This window comes from Procambarus clarkii, chromosome 32, assembly GCF_040958095.1.
Source record: "Procambarus clarkii isolate CNS0578487 chromosome 32, FALCON_Pclarkii_2.0, whole genome shotgun sequence".
Lineage (NCBI taxonomy): Eukaryota > Metazoa > Arthropoda > Malacostraca > Decapoda > Cambaridae > Procambarus > Procambarus clarkii.
The window spans coordinates 30,824,883-30,839,864 of record NC_091181.1 but is presented as its reverse complement, the minus strand read 5'-3'; the positions used below and the strand labels follow the sequence as shown (position 1 = coordinate 30,839,864).

At 46.4% G+C, this 14,982-nt stretch overlaps 1 long non-coding RNA gene across 1 annotated transcript in view; it reads left to right on the top strand.

The window, feature by feature from the left end:
- LOC138370608 (uncharacterized) overlaps window positions 1–14,982 on the top strand; it is a 77,983-nt gene that overhangs the window by 24,086 nt on the left and 38,915 nt on the right. Inside the window, exon 2 of the long non-coding RNA XR_011230170.1 lies at window positions 10,857–10,922. This is a non-coding gene — a long non-coding RNA (uncharacterized lncRNA). The remainder of the gene's footprint in view (window positions 1–10,856; window positions 10,923–14,982) is intronic.

Genomic DNA, 14,982 nt, shown 5'->3' with positions numbered 1-14,982 from the left:
TACAATCTGTAAGAGGTCGCGACCTCTCCGTAGGGTGCAGTCGCACCTCCACAGATCTCCAGTATCAGCTAATGATACTGGCAATGGCTCCAAAGGGCCACCACTTACGGGCTATTCATGCCCGTGCCACCTTTTGGGTGGCTTAATCTTCGTCAATAATACAATCTGAAGTCAAATTTGGTCAACATGGAGAGGAAACAAGCTGGAAGCCTTCCGATAGGAAACTTTAGTGAGTTGGCGATGAAAGAAAGACAAGGAATATTCACTCATTGTCTCATGACGGTGACCTTCAAGTTCTATGCATTAATGGCACGAATGAACTGAAAGATTTAATGTTAGCGTGGCCAGGTGTGTGGTGCTGAGACTGTACTACGGTGCGAGGACTGTACTTCACTGTACCATGGTACGCGAGTACGGTGCACCATGGTACGCGTCTACGGTGCATCATGGTACGCGTCTACGGTGCATCATGGTACGCGTCTACGGTGCACCATGGTACGCGAGTACGGTGCACCATGGTACGCGTCTACGGTGCACCATGGTACGCGTCTACGGTGCATCATGGTCACCACTTGCTACGAGTCCTGCTATGCACTTGCTCGTCACTTCACATAATTAAAATTATTTACGTTGATTTCGGTTTTGTGAAGTGTTCAATAAACCGCAGCCCCGCGGCACTTGACCTGTTGAACATGGTTGTATCACAGCGCGCTTTCTTAATTTGCTACAACGTACAAAATACGGGGTAATAAAACGCCACCCATTTCAGCTCGTCCTCCTGAGGGTTCCCAACGTCACTAAATTGTTGTGCTAAAGTGCCTGAACCTAACCAACCCGAAGACCCACGAACAGAAAATGGGACATCACATCAATTTCTCTAGCCCCTCCCAATTTTTTTCTGAATGAGTTTTTTGCTTTGCGTAAAATATACGTCAAAATGCGACGTGTTATTAGGAGAACTCCGACCAAACCTAACCATCTTCTGGATAGAAAACGGGGATATTTGTGAGCAGCTACTTTTAATAGTACCCCTTATTTTCTCCGTTGGGGGATATAGTACAAAATGAGACATCCGATCACAGTACTACTCAATCTTTTAAATAAAATACTTAAGGCTAGGTAAGGTACACAAGGTAAGGTAGGTAAATTGTAAATATGTTTAAGTTGGTTTAACATTGTTGTAAATATTGAAATAAACTGGTGTGCAGGCATTAACGATAAAGGTGTGTTAGTGTTATGACCGGTGAGGACCTCCTCGTTTCACTTGGTAATAACTCATATTCATGAGACTAAGAGCCTCATTCTCACAAGAGAGAATACTTGTCATGTTTCAGTATTTGGCCCAGACAGTGCGCGCACGTTCACTTTCCCTCTCTTCACATTCCTCTCTCTCCTCTCGCACTCTGACCCATTTGTTGCGGCTGTTTCTGATATTCACTCTTTCTCTAAACCCGAGTCACCTTCAGAAGCCGTGAACAAATCCACAAGGGCCGTGACAAGGATTCGAACCTGCGTCTGGGAGCATCCCAGACACTGCCTTAATCGACTGAGCTACGACAGGGTAAAAGGGTTAGTTCAGTAGAACTTCTGTTTCAACCCTTTTACCCTGTCGTAGCACAGTCGATTAAGGCAGTGTCTGGGATGCTCCCAGACGCAGGTTCGAATCCTCGTCCCGGCCCTTGTGGATTTGTTCATGTGATGCATCACGTTAGTGTGATCTCTGTGTGTTCAGAAGCAGTGTTGCGTCCTGAGGCCAAGTGAGCATTGAGAGTCGGCTAGTTCCTTGATGACAGTAGTTTCAGGCAATGTATTTTCCGTTTTCTTTCGTTGATTTCCCGGGGCCAAAATATCTAACCGTTCCACGCTTCGTTTAATTCCTTCCTTCCGGGTTCATTTGTCGAAGTTAAATATGTGTTTAATAGTGTCGGGTGTTGAAATTGAAATAAGTTTATTGAGGTAAAATACACACAAAGGGATGAGATAGCTCAAGCTATTCTCACCCCATTCAGTACAACGTGTTAATATATACATAGACACACATCACAAATAAACATATTACCGAACATTCTGAGAGATAAACATATTTATTTCCTCCTTCACAAGTAGTATGTTATCAGACGTACACACAAATACTTTTATGACCTAGGTATACTGTATAGACAATTTGCAAGAGACATGCAGATAATTCAACAAAATAGTTGACACCTTGGGCCTGGTGTCGTCTGGTCTGGTGTGTGGGGTGCATGTCCTAAGCCTGTGTGGGGTGGTTCCCCACTTCCAAACACTTCACGCCTCTCTCCAATTATTTTTTTGTTAGAAAGTTTGCGAATGGTTTTAGTTTCCATTTTGTGCAGTTAACAGTAAATCTAAGTGGTCTATATTTGGTTTAAAATATTTTTAGTTGGAATAATAATGGTTATTTTTTTTATTATTATTATTTTCTACCACAGACTTGGCCACACATTTACAATGCTAACCAGCATATATACATTTTCTTCTGTCCTCCATGGACAGGGTTAGAGATGTGTAAATAATTGTGGGTTGGCCGATTTAATTAAGGGTGAGGAGGGCGACAGGTAGGAGACCTGTGGTGTTTGTGAATCTTAAACCTGAGATAAGTTGGTTTACTAATGGACGTTCATTGTTTAACAAGTGTTGGAGATAGTGTATCATTCTTCAGTGTTCTGGTGTTTGGTTGACTGGCCACCGAAGTGTGTCGTAAACTGACTTATGTGGGTTTTACGTATGAGTGGCGAGAGCGAATGTTGTCGCACGAGTGTCACGAGGGCATACATATGTAGTGTGCAGTTCATACCATTCTATTCTTTACAGATTTTCAATGTGAACTCGAACTTATCCGCTTATTGCATATAATTATAATACCGAATAATTACGTAATACCGACTTCAAGCTAATGGTTAGTAAAATGCTTGATCGAGGAAGGTTATCTTGAGATGATTTCGGGGCTTTAGTGTCCCCGCGGCCCGGTCCTCGACCAGGCCTCCACCCCCAGGAAGTAGCAGCCCGTGACAGCTGACTAACACCCAGGTACCTATTTTACTGCTAGGTAACGGGGGCATAGGGTGAAAGAAACTTTGCCCAATGTTTCTCGCCGGCGCCTGGGATCGAACCCAGGACCATAGGATCACAAGTCCAGCATGCTGTCCGCTCGGCCGACCGCCGCAACAAGGAATACTCGGGTCCTCAGCCCAAGTCTCCTCGTAGCTTATACCCCTCAGCTCGGGTACTAGTCTGGTGGCCAACCTCTGAACCGTCTCCAATTTAGTCTTGTGCTTGACGAGATATGGACTCCATGCTGGAGCTGCATACTCCAGGATTGGTCTGGCATATGTGGTATACAAGGTTCTGAATGTTTCTTTACACAAGTTTCTAAAGACCATTGACCAGACCACACACTAGAAGGTGAAGGGACGACGACGTTTCGGTCCGTCCTGGACCATTCTCAAGTCGATTACTTTAGCCACGTTATTGTGACTCGTCGCCTTCTAAAGACCATTCTTATGTTGGCCAACCTGGCATGTGTGTGAAGGAGGGGCTCAAGGGATCAAGTTTTCTCTGTGGATTAATATTCTCATGAATTTTTGCTAATTGTAACACAGATATGTATAAGTGTGAAAATACTTTGTTGTTGTTCATTGTCTGGGTTCCCAAGTTAAAAAAATATTATTTGAGAGCTTGTAATTGATGTAACATTATGGCGCCGAGAGAGACCGTGCGTGCAGTCATCAGGAGGAGAAAACCTTCACGGGTTATGAAGTGTAGCGAGGAGCTCCGTACAGACAAGTTCTCACTGAACACACCGACCATGCAGCAGCAGCCCTCCGCACGTGTCCCTTGTACATGAACACCTTCATGTTACTTGCAGGACATGACGGAAGACGACCAACGGCTCGTGAAAGCGGAACGGTCAGGAGGAAGGAAGGAAGGGGAGACGGAAGAGAATTAAACGGAAAAAAATAGGAGACACGGAGTAGGATGAGGAGCAGAACTTGGTGAAAGTTAACTGAAGAGCGCAATGTTTGACTCAGACTCAGTCACTCTGACCAACATTGGTTACATTGTAGTCTTCGTACTCATTTCGTACTATTCGTACGTACTATTTTCGTACGTACTGTAGTCTTCGTACTATTTCATCTATTTGTGCTTACGGGGGGTTGAGCTTTGTCTCTTTGGTCCCGCCTCTCAACTGTCAATCAACAGTGTGTGTACCTGCTTCATAAAGTATGCTGGGGCTGAGTTTTAGCTCCCGGGACCCGCATTTCCAACTGCTTTGTCCATCTACCTACCTTGTGGGTACCTTGTGATGGCTCCGAGGATCAACGTGGCAGCGGCCCGGTCTCCCGACCAGGCCTCCCGGTTGGTTGTCTGGTCAACCAGGTTGTTGGACGCGGCTGCTCCTTTATTTATCCCGTTCATTGGATCCCTTGTTCGTCTCTTCCTGCGGCCCCTTTCACCGGTGTTCTCTCGTGTATAGACTCATTTGGTCCTGTTCCTTTGTTGAGTGAAGGGGTCAGGAACGAGTGGGTGAACTCTTGGCTGAGAAAGGTAAATATTGTTGATGTAACGCGCCTTCCTGCTCCGCTCTTGGTGGCACTCTCAGTCCTGGCTCTCAGTCCTGGCTCTCGGTCCCTGGCTCTCGGTCCCCTGGCTCTCGGTCCCCTGGCTCTCAGTCCTGGCTCTCGGTCCCTGGCTCTCGGTCCCCTGGCTCTCGGTCCCCTGGCTCTCGGTCCCCTGGCTCTCGGTCCCCTGGCTCTCGGTCCCCTGGCTCTCGGTCCCTGGCTCTCGGTCCCTGGCTCTCGGTCCCTGGCTCTCGGTCCCCTGGCTCTCGGTCCCCTGGCTCTCGGTCCCCTGGCTCTCGGTCCCCTGGCTCTCGGTCCCCTGGCTCTCGGTCCCCTGGCTCTCGGTCCCCTGGCTCTCGGTCCCCTGGCTCTCGGTCCCCTGGCTCTCGGTCCCCTGGCTCTCGGTCCCCTGGCTCTCGGTCCCCTGGCTCTCGGTCCCCTGGCTCTCGGTCCCCTGGCTCTCGGTCCCCTGGCTCTCGGTCCCCTGGCTCTCGGTCCCCCTGGCTCTCGGTCCCCCTGGCTCTCGGTCCCCTGGCTCTCGGTCCCTGGCTCTCGGTCCCTGGCTCTCGGTCCCTGGCTCTCGGTCCCGGCTCTCGGTCCCGGCTCTCAGCCCCTGGCTCTTGGCCCTGGCTCTCAACCCTCTATAACAACCCGATTTTGCTCCCTACAATAAAAGGCGTGTCGAGAGCTATTCTCCCCCCTCCCCCTTCCCCCTGGCCGGCGCCGGGTCGTTCCCAGGTGACACTCCTGAACTACTCGTTAATGATTTACTTACCTGCTTAGACAGAAGAGAGATCTACGGGCTCACCATAGCCCGTGCTACTTGGGACTTTTTATTCCAGGTAGCGAATCTTTAACAACAACTGCTTAGACTCCCGTGTTTACTGGTCATCCGGGGCTTCCTTAAACGCTTTATTAACAGAATGAATCCAAAAATGAAATAGATAACACAGGAGAATACTTTCAGGTTATGGGGATACGTCGTACAAGCTAGAATTTCTATTTCAAGACCGTTAACAGGTAATGAGATGAATAATGAGACAAGGCTTGTATTTTTTTTTATTTCAGAAACTAAAGAGTTTCTTCACCAGTATGAAGTGGTCAGCAAGTTTACTTTAATTATGTGTAACTAATAAACAACACCCCCCCCCCTCCTATCATGCCCCTTTATGGTATCTAGTGCAAACACATGATTGTCCTTTGCTTCTACTACTGTTTGAGTACACATACAGTATTCCTGCCACACCTGCAGGCCCAGATGTGGCGCTGGCCCACGCCCGGGTGTGGCGCTGGCCGGTGGTGGTGGTACACGCCCAGCCAAGGTAACCCACTTGCTGCCGCCTTCATCATGCTAATGTTCCCCAGCCTGTAGTGCTAGGCTAGTTAACCTTCACAACTGTAAAAGAATTGAAAATACTTCGCTAAACTCTCAGTAATAAAACCATAACAAAAATAATTAATAAAATGTTATGGCAGGATTATATGGAAATACAGTCCATCAAGTTCAAGTTCAAGTATGTTTATTGAGATAAGCAAGAAATACATCTCAAAGGGATAGAGTAGCTTAGGCTATTTCTACCCCCCTATACAGTCCAACCTCCTGTCTTGGTAGTGCTTGTAGGAAGGATGAGGACCATAATACATATACAGACGGGCAACGAAATTAGCGGAAGATGAGAGGAAATGTCAGCACTGTGGAGATATGCCCGACAGACCACTGGAACATTATCTAACACAGTGCACAGTTACAACCACAACAGACCACTGGAACATTATCTAACACAGTGCGCAGTTACAAACCCATTAAGATTTCAACTTAGATTCAACAGAGCAGAAGTTGTTAAACACACATGACAAAATCTTACTGAAGCGACCATACGAGTCATAAATACTCATACTCCGCCCAAGTAAAACAGAAACAAGCAACACTTAGTGGGCCAGCCAGAGGCTTAGGGCCCGCGTAGAAATATCCCTGCAAAAAAAAAAAAAGAAATTAGAAAGTAGAAATCGGTAGTATTGAATTTGGACAGACAGGAAAAAGATTGTCTATTTATATTGCAAAAACAAACTAAGCTAACCTTCCTAGGCCTAATACACGATATGCGAGGCTTAATCTAGTACATGTGTGTGCTATACTAGGCTAGGAATATTTTTTTGTTTTTTAGCTTCATTTTTACCGACTATAAAGTGAATAATAATACAAAGTTCTATGATCTAATTGCTTAGTACGTCAATATTTGTACTATGGTACACAGTTACATAAAGTACTATGTAAACAGGAGGATGGGTTGGGAAATACGGTATGAATGAAAGAACATGTACGAGAGAACAAGTTGGAACAGTAAATAATAATACTAATACCGTGTGGTTAGGGGTCACAGGGCGTGAAAGTTGTGACCAGCAATATTTTGACGTAGGGGGAGAATCCACACGTGTGTGTGTGTGTGTGTGTGTGTGTGTGTGTGTGTGTGCGTGTGTGTGTGTGTGTGTGTGTGTATGTGTGTGTGTGTATGTGTGTGTGTGTATGTGTGTGTGTGTATGTGTGTGTGTGTGTGTGTGTGTGTGTGTGTGTGTGGATGGATGGATGGATGGATGGATGGATTCCTGAACGCAACGTGGCGCCTGCCTGGGTATTCAGTTGCTTTTTCCAGGGTGTTTTAGGGTGAATGAACAGAATAGCATTATTTCCTCCCCCATGCAAAATACCAGCAGACGATATTCACGGTACTGTCAACCTGACATCAGAATTAATAATAATGTCAACTTGACATCAATAATAATAATAAAATCAGTAGGCTATGAGGAGGCTTCCAACCCTCAAACTTAGTACTCCCAAGTACATTTAGGTACATCTGGATTTATGCAGCTACCCTAGACAATATGAACGGTTACATAGTGTCAAGAGCTGGGTATGTGGTGCTAAGAAATCCCCCATCATGCAGGGGGCATGCGATCAGTAGCCTGAGCTTGTAAATTTGCGGTGCAGTATAAGGATATCGTGAAAAACACGAGAGTCGACAAAGTAATTACAAAACTCCTGGTACCTGGCAGGTCTGAAGAGTCCAGTAGCTGGATACTCAATGATGACTCGGTTTCTCCTCGCAGAGTTTACACATGCAAAACTCAGGGTTGGGAGATTCGTCCCTGTCACAGTTAACGGTAGCCCAGCCTGATCCTGCCAAACTTGGAGGGAGGTGGCGAGCCTGATCTTGCCAAAACCTGGAGGGAGGTGGCCAGCCTGCCTCCAAAGCGCCATCTTGTATAGTAAGCGCATCCAGCAAAATAGTAGAGGGAACCAGAGGTCATAACAGGCCCAACTTTCTCCTCCATTAACCATAAATCGAGGGAAAGCAAGCGTCATTCTGCTGTACCAAGTTTAGACACACCAGCTCTCTGCTGTGTGTTTCACTTTGAACGTTTCAAAGACATGCTGTACAACTATGAAGTGATGGGGGGACATGTCCTTGTAGCGATATTGTGGCTACGTTATAAGATGCCGTTATGATAGCTCATGACTTTTGGTTTTGATATTACTGCTGCATAAGGCTTGTACTTGGGGCGTTGTTTGGGCGGGCTGGCAGACGTGTGCGCGCTTTACAAACTCTACTAAACTTTTGTATTCAGAACAAAACAATATTTGATATTTTAGATTATTTTGAGTTTTTTCAGTGCTGAAATGGTAAATATATTAAAATATCATTATCCTAAAGGCATCAAGCCAGAGATGAAGCCAAAAACTGAACATTTTCAGATATAGGCTTTTCGTAGTATCAAGAATGTAGCCTATGAGTCTCAGTTGTTCCTTTTATTGACTTATCAATGCACCCTGTATTATCTTGTCATCCAATAGACCGACTATATACATCCTATTACTCTTGTTTTGTATATATAACATTTGAGAAAGGCTAGAAAGCTTTTTTTATTATTAAATAATATACAATATAAAACTCGTATAAATCAATTTTCAAGGAAAATATTACAATACATATAGTTTATATAATTCTCAGTAAACCAATGTTTCATATCACAGAGCATGAGCCTTAAACGTTTAACCTCAATGTTATTTTTACTTGATCCTGCCTTGCAAGAATTTCAATATTTTGTCTACTGGATAACTCTCCTGCCTGTCTGTCCACACACAAAACATATAAACAGAAAGTAGCATTAGTTTGCAATTATTGTATTCTTAATTTTCTTGCATTTTGTGTGTGGGAGTGTTGCCTGGTGTGTGAGAGCTGGTGTTACGAGAACACCACCAGCTTTTCGAATATTTCCAAAGCTTTTCACACACAAACTGTGTGTGCCCGTTGGTACCCGAGTCGGAATGTTTGTTTACTTACTAGTAACTATACACTGGTTACTACGCTGGTAACTAAACTTTGGAACGCGGGTAACTATATACCTGACTTTTTATGACTAAACACAAATAAGAAATTCATGCAATGGAGCGAACGTCGCTGAGGTAATGTACAAGGAAGTCGTTGTGCAAGACGGTAGTTCCCGTGAGGGTTGCAGGTAGTTAATAGCTCAGAGGTTCCGCAGGGTTGTAGAGTTAGCGTAGCCTAGTGATTCCCGTAAGGTCGTGAAAAGCTTATAGTCTGGTAGTTCTTTCAGGTCTGTATTGAGTTAATGGTCTAGTTCCTACAAGGTTGTAGAGTTAATGGTCTAGTAGTAAGTAGAGCAGACAGACGTCTTTTAATGTGGGTTTCGCTTTGTTCGGCTAAATTAATCTTGACTCAACTGTTGAGGGCTAGTGTCATTGCTGAGCCATTGCCATAGAGGTAAAACAAAAACCCACTTTTCTTACAAAAGTATTTTAGGTTTGTTAAAGTGGACTTCCACCAACAATTTTATAAACTCTGAAGAAATGCCAAATAATTGTTGGAGTCCGGAAGTTTGACTTAATAGTTGAGTCACTGAGCCTGACATGTCTGTAATCATTCCTCCGACACCCATAGGCTGTATTGACTGAGATTGCAAGGTATATATCTGCCTAGCCGAGGTCCTTCTACTATGAGCCTGTGAGGATAACTGAGCTGCTGGGAGCATGCCTGATGCTCCTCTGTCTGGCATGACGTCAGAGGCCTACTCGCCTGTGATTGGTTACATTTCAACTGACAGAATTTGAGTATAACAGTTCTGCGTCAGAAATTTGCCACTTTAGGCCTTGGCAAGTTGGCATTTTTAGCTTTAGATTATGCAATGTTATCTATTGTTTTAAATTTAAGTTGCAATTTGCTCATGACCCTGTCCCTGAAAGGTTAGAAAGGAACTCGCTGGAGAACGCTGCCGCTACGTGTGAACACCACACGGCCTGTGGCGGTGTGGCAGCGTGGCACTCTTCCCGGCTCATACAGCAATTACACCGTAAAAACGGAAGAGATGACAAATATTAAGGTGAAACAAGCGCCCTGAAGGACCAAAGTTCCCCGACCGTTGGCGCCCCCCCCCCCCCCCATGTTGTCAGGAAGTCCGCCGAGACGGTTGCCAGCGTTGTGGTTTCACCTGTATAGTTAATATAACTTGTTTATATTATAACACATTGCTTATAATTGTCATGATAGCGGGCATTTTTTTTAACATTTATTACTATTATTATTTAGTTGTACATTGACTAAAGATGTGGTATAAATGAGAGGTTGTTTGGACTAAGCAGCGCGTGATGGCCGTGCGCGCGGGTGGTAACCCTCCCGCCAGAAAATGCGGGAAATAGGCCATAATGAGTGTTTTCTTGTGATCTGGTGCACATGGTCGCCCCTCGCTGGTACAAGCGCTAATTAAGGGATCACGGGAACTGTTGTTTGCGCCTTGGGGGGTTGTCTACAGGCGTTGACAACTTGATATGCACATTCTTTAAAAGACTTTTTTGAATCTAGTTTATTAATGAGAGGCTCACAGATATTAATATGAATATTACTATTAGCACACCTAACCTAAACTAATTATGATTACATATATAATATAAAAATGTTTCTGTATATGAAGTCATTATGACGTAGTAATGTTCATGCCGGTACAGGTTTTGGACCCTACTGGATATATTAGAGGTAGTATTAGTGGGGTAGAGATAGCCTAAGCTACTCTATCCCTTTGAGATGTATTTCTTTCTTGTCTCAATAAACATACTTGAACTTGAGGTAGTATAAAATAACTAGATTAATTAATTAATTAATAATTATTAATTAAATTGTTTTAAGGCAAAATGTTTCTTATTGAAGTCTTGTAAAAGGTGATGACTTGAGAAGAGATATTTACATTGTACGTTTCTGGTGGCAGGTATGGCGAGGCGGTGAGGAGCAGCTTGCCAGTGTGTGACGCCTCGCGACTCCTGCTCAACACCAGGTGAGGTCTGGGGCTATCTGGGTGGGTCATCTGACAAGATCATAGGCTGTCTTAATAGCTCGGCCTCTGAAGCGGGTCCATGGTGGGTCCTGGAGCAGCCAAAGAGTGCTCGTGTCGGTCTTGTTGGCCTCAGGTTGCATTTTTGGCTCTTAACCATCACGTATAAAGGATTTAGCGTCTTGGGGGTGAACATATGTGAGTAAGGAGGCTTGAGGTGTGAGCTTTCACAAGTCAAGCCTGGGCACCCCGGGGTTCGGGAGTAGAGGAACTTCCAAAACTCCATCCAGGTACTATCCAGGGGCCAGATTCATGAAGCAGTTACGCAAGTACTTACGAACGTGTACATCTTTCCCCAATCTTTGACGACTTTGGTTACAGTTATTAAACCGTTTACAAGCATGAAAACTTCCAAATCAACTGTTGTTATTGTTATAAACAGCCTCCTGGTGCTTCGGAGCTCATTAACTGTTTAATAATTGTAAACAAAGCCGGCAAAGATTGAGAAAAGATGTACAGGTTCGTAAGTACTTGCGTAACTGCTTCGTGAATCTGGTCCCTGGTATATGGAGGTCCCTTGTGAGCGTCTGCTAGGGATGGGTTGGTGTGGAAGGCTGTGTCCTGGTCTCTTCTGTGGTAACGGTGTGTAGGGGGAAACTGTCTGTGGTGTCTTTGTTTACATTTGATACTGCATGGGGTATCCGGTGGTGTCCGGGTCTCTTCCACACACACACTCTCAGAATCTCACCCCCTCGCTACTGTCTCCTTTATCCCCCCCCCCCTTCTCCTTGCTTCCCTTTCTCCTTGCTTCCCTTTCTCCTCGCCCTTCTACATTTTCTGACGTCTCCCCAAGATCCCCTCTCTCCTTACCTCCCCCCACTCTTCCCCCTCTACTCCAACCTAGTCTTCCCCCCCAATATCTCCTCTCTCCTTCCCTCTCTCCCCCTCTCATTCCCTCCCCTATTTCTTCCCTCCCTCCCACTCCAGGAAATCTAATATTCAGTTTTTATCATTTTAGGAACATGTGCATGTATGCAGCTGCCCTAGAAGGGTTGCAGTGTTGCAAGAGCTGCACTTTTTTGTATTACCACTTTTATATTTTTATTAACTGGGTAATGGTTGAGCAGTAGTATTGTGGTGGGGTGGAGGGGGATACTGAGGTGTGTAGTAGTGTATACTGAGGTGGTTATCGTGCGTGGAGGAGCTGGGGGCCAGGCAACACCTGAGCCATTGTAACGGAGGTAGTTGTTAGTGTCCCCTGGGTGGCCAGGTGTGTTGTGTCTGGCCCTGTGTGGTGAGGTGTGGCCACGTGTGTAGTGTCTGTCTCAGTGTGGCCAGGTGAGCTGACACTGCGGCTTGTGTCCCACAGTCCCCTGGCCACTACTGGAGACTACGGCTATGATAATTATCGGTCACTAGGCTTAAATTAAACTAGGAGGCTTGACCCTAATACCCCACAAGTCTCATTAAGCTTGTCGAGGCCTGGGACGAGAGCCTTACAGATAAGATACAAACAAGGAATCTTTTCATTCCAGGGTCATTAATGGCCGCTGATCTGGTTAATAATTTGCTTAGTCTCGTGTACCTGACTTTGTTGACTCTTTTTTGCCTTAAGGCAGCGTTGGGAACGGTGTGAGGTGGGTGGTGGTGTAGGTGGGCGGGGGGAGACCTGGATACACCCACCCTCACACCACCAGCTGCCCCTCTCTCTCACACCCAACTGTGGATGGTATTTTGTATTGTAAAATGTCACTTACAGGAAGGTGTGTGTGGCAGATTGTGTTCCGTTGTTGGGACGCCCTGGGGGATTACTGCTCCTCACCCCCTCCTGCACCTCCCCACAGCTCCTGCACCCCCACCCCACCAGCCCCACACACGCCAGCCCCCCCCCCCCCCCACTCCCTTCCACCTACATGCTCCTGACCCCTGAGAAACAACTGACCCCCTTAAACACACAGTGAACGCGAACATTCAACTCAAGTGGTCAAGGGGTGATGGTGAGGATGGTGAGGCACCAGGTGGTGGTCAGGGGCTGATAGTGAGGAGGGTGAAGCACCAGGAGGTGGTCAGGGGTTGATGGTGAGGAGGGTGAGGCACCAGGTGGTGGTCAAGTGGTGATAGTGAGGATGGTGAGGCACCAGGTGGTGGTCAAGAGGTGATAGTGAGGAGAGTGAGGCACAAGGAGGTGGTCAAGGGGTGAGGGTGAGGCACCAGAAGGTGGTCAAGGGGTGATGGTGAGGCACTAGGTGGTGGTCAAGTGGTGATAGTGAGGAGGGTGAGGCACTAGGTGGTCAAGAGGTGATAGTGAGGAGGGTGAGGCACCAGGTGGTCAAGAGGTGATAGTGAGGAGGGTGAGGCACCAGGTGGTGGTCAAGAGGTGATAGTGAGGAGAGTGAGGCACAAGGAGGTGGTCAAGGGGTGAGGGTGAGGCACCAGAAGGTGGTCAAGGGGTGATGGTGAGGCACTAGGTGGTGGTCAAGTGGTGATAGTGAGGAGGGTGAGGCACTAGGTGGTCAAGAGGTGATAGTGAGGAGGGTGAGGCACCAGGTGGTCAAGAGGTGATAGTGAGGAGGGTGAGGCACCAGGTGGTGGTCAAGAGGTGATAGTGAGGAGAGTGAGGCACAAGGAGGTGGTCAAGTGAGTTAAACAAAGGTTAAGAAATGTTAAAGTTGAACCCAACGTCTGACACCAAGACATTCCACGACACAAGACTGTGTTGAGCTGCTCCTGTGGTGTCGAGGGCCAGGCACCAACCACATCCTCTCGAAGCCTATCCCTTGCACAAATGACAATATTAAGGTATATACAGCCTTGCTACGCTCACGGGAGACATCTCCCGTCACGCAGGGTGCAGTCGCACCTCCACAGATCTCCAGTATCATCTGTTGATACTGGTAATGGCTCAAAAGGGCCACCACTTACGGGCTATTCATGCCCGTGCCACCTTTTGGGCGGCTTAATCATCATCAATCAATCAATCAATCTTGCTACGCTGGGGAGAGGGGTAGCGTTTCCTATCATAAATTTGCACCATCAAATGCCATTTCCCATAAGATTTTTGTTTTTTTGTCATGGGAATGGGAAATTTAGGATAGCTATTGCTCCCATACATCCAAACCCGTTTTCTTTGTACACAGTTGGCACACCATGTGAACGTCTCCATGCCCAACGTGACCGTAAATTTCGTCTTTTCAATCGCCTTACGTCGTTAGTCGTTGGGTAATATTTAGTACTGAATCCGAGCTGTTAATTGTATCAAAGGTTGTGGTGGCCTCCTGTCAGCACCTTCAGTAATATACAGGTGCCCGTTGTAGAGAGTTAGTCACTATAACCGGGCTGAAACAAATAACCCAATCAGCACGTGTGCCTTGAATGTGACCAGGTTTTGTCCGTATTGAACCTTTGTCAGTGGTTGTGGTTGTTGTTGTTTAAGATTTGCTACTTGGAACAAAAAATTCCAAGCAGCACGGGCTATGGTGAGCCCGTAGTTCTCCTTGTCAGTGGTGTTGTATGGGGCCTTTATCAGTGGTGTTTTAAGGCTCCTCACCAGTGGTGTTACACAGCCACACATCAACGGTGTTGTATACAAGTCGTGAGTAGCGCCAACTACAGACCGCTCCTGTGCCAAGTAAGTTACGGGCTCACCATAGCCCGTGCTACTTGAAACTTATTCCTAGTAGCTGAATCTGTAACAACAACAACAGCCAACTACAGGTAACTACCAACAGGCCAGTAGTTGTGGCGGGGTGGTCACCCCTGAATGAGGCGGGCTGAACGTTCTCAAGAGCAGTGTCATTGAGGTCCCTACCGTGCCACTCCTGACAGTAGTAATAAAGTTAATATCAATAGTCTCCGTGTGTTGAGGTGTGAGTGTTGCGGAGTCCCGCGGGCACCTGGAACAGCAGGCAGGGGGGGAGGGGGGTTAGGTTATCTTGAGATGATATCTAGGCTTAGCGTCCCCGCGGCCCGGTCCTCGACCAGGCCTCTTTTTTTTTTGTTATACACCCCCCCAGGAAGCAGCCCGTAGCAGCTGTCTAACTCCCAGGTACCTATTTACTGCTAG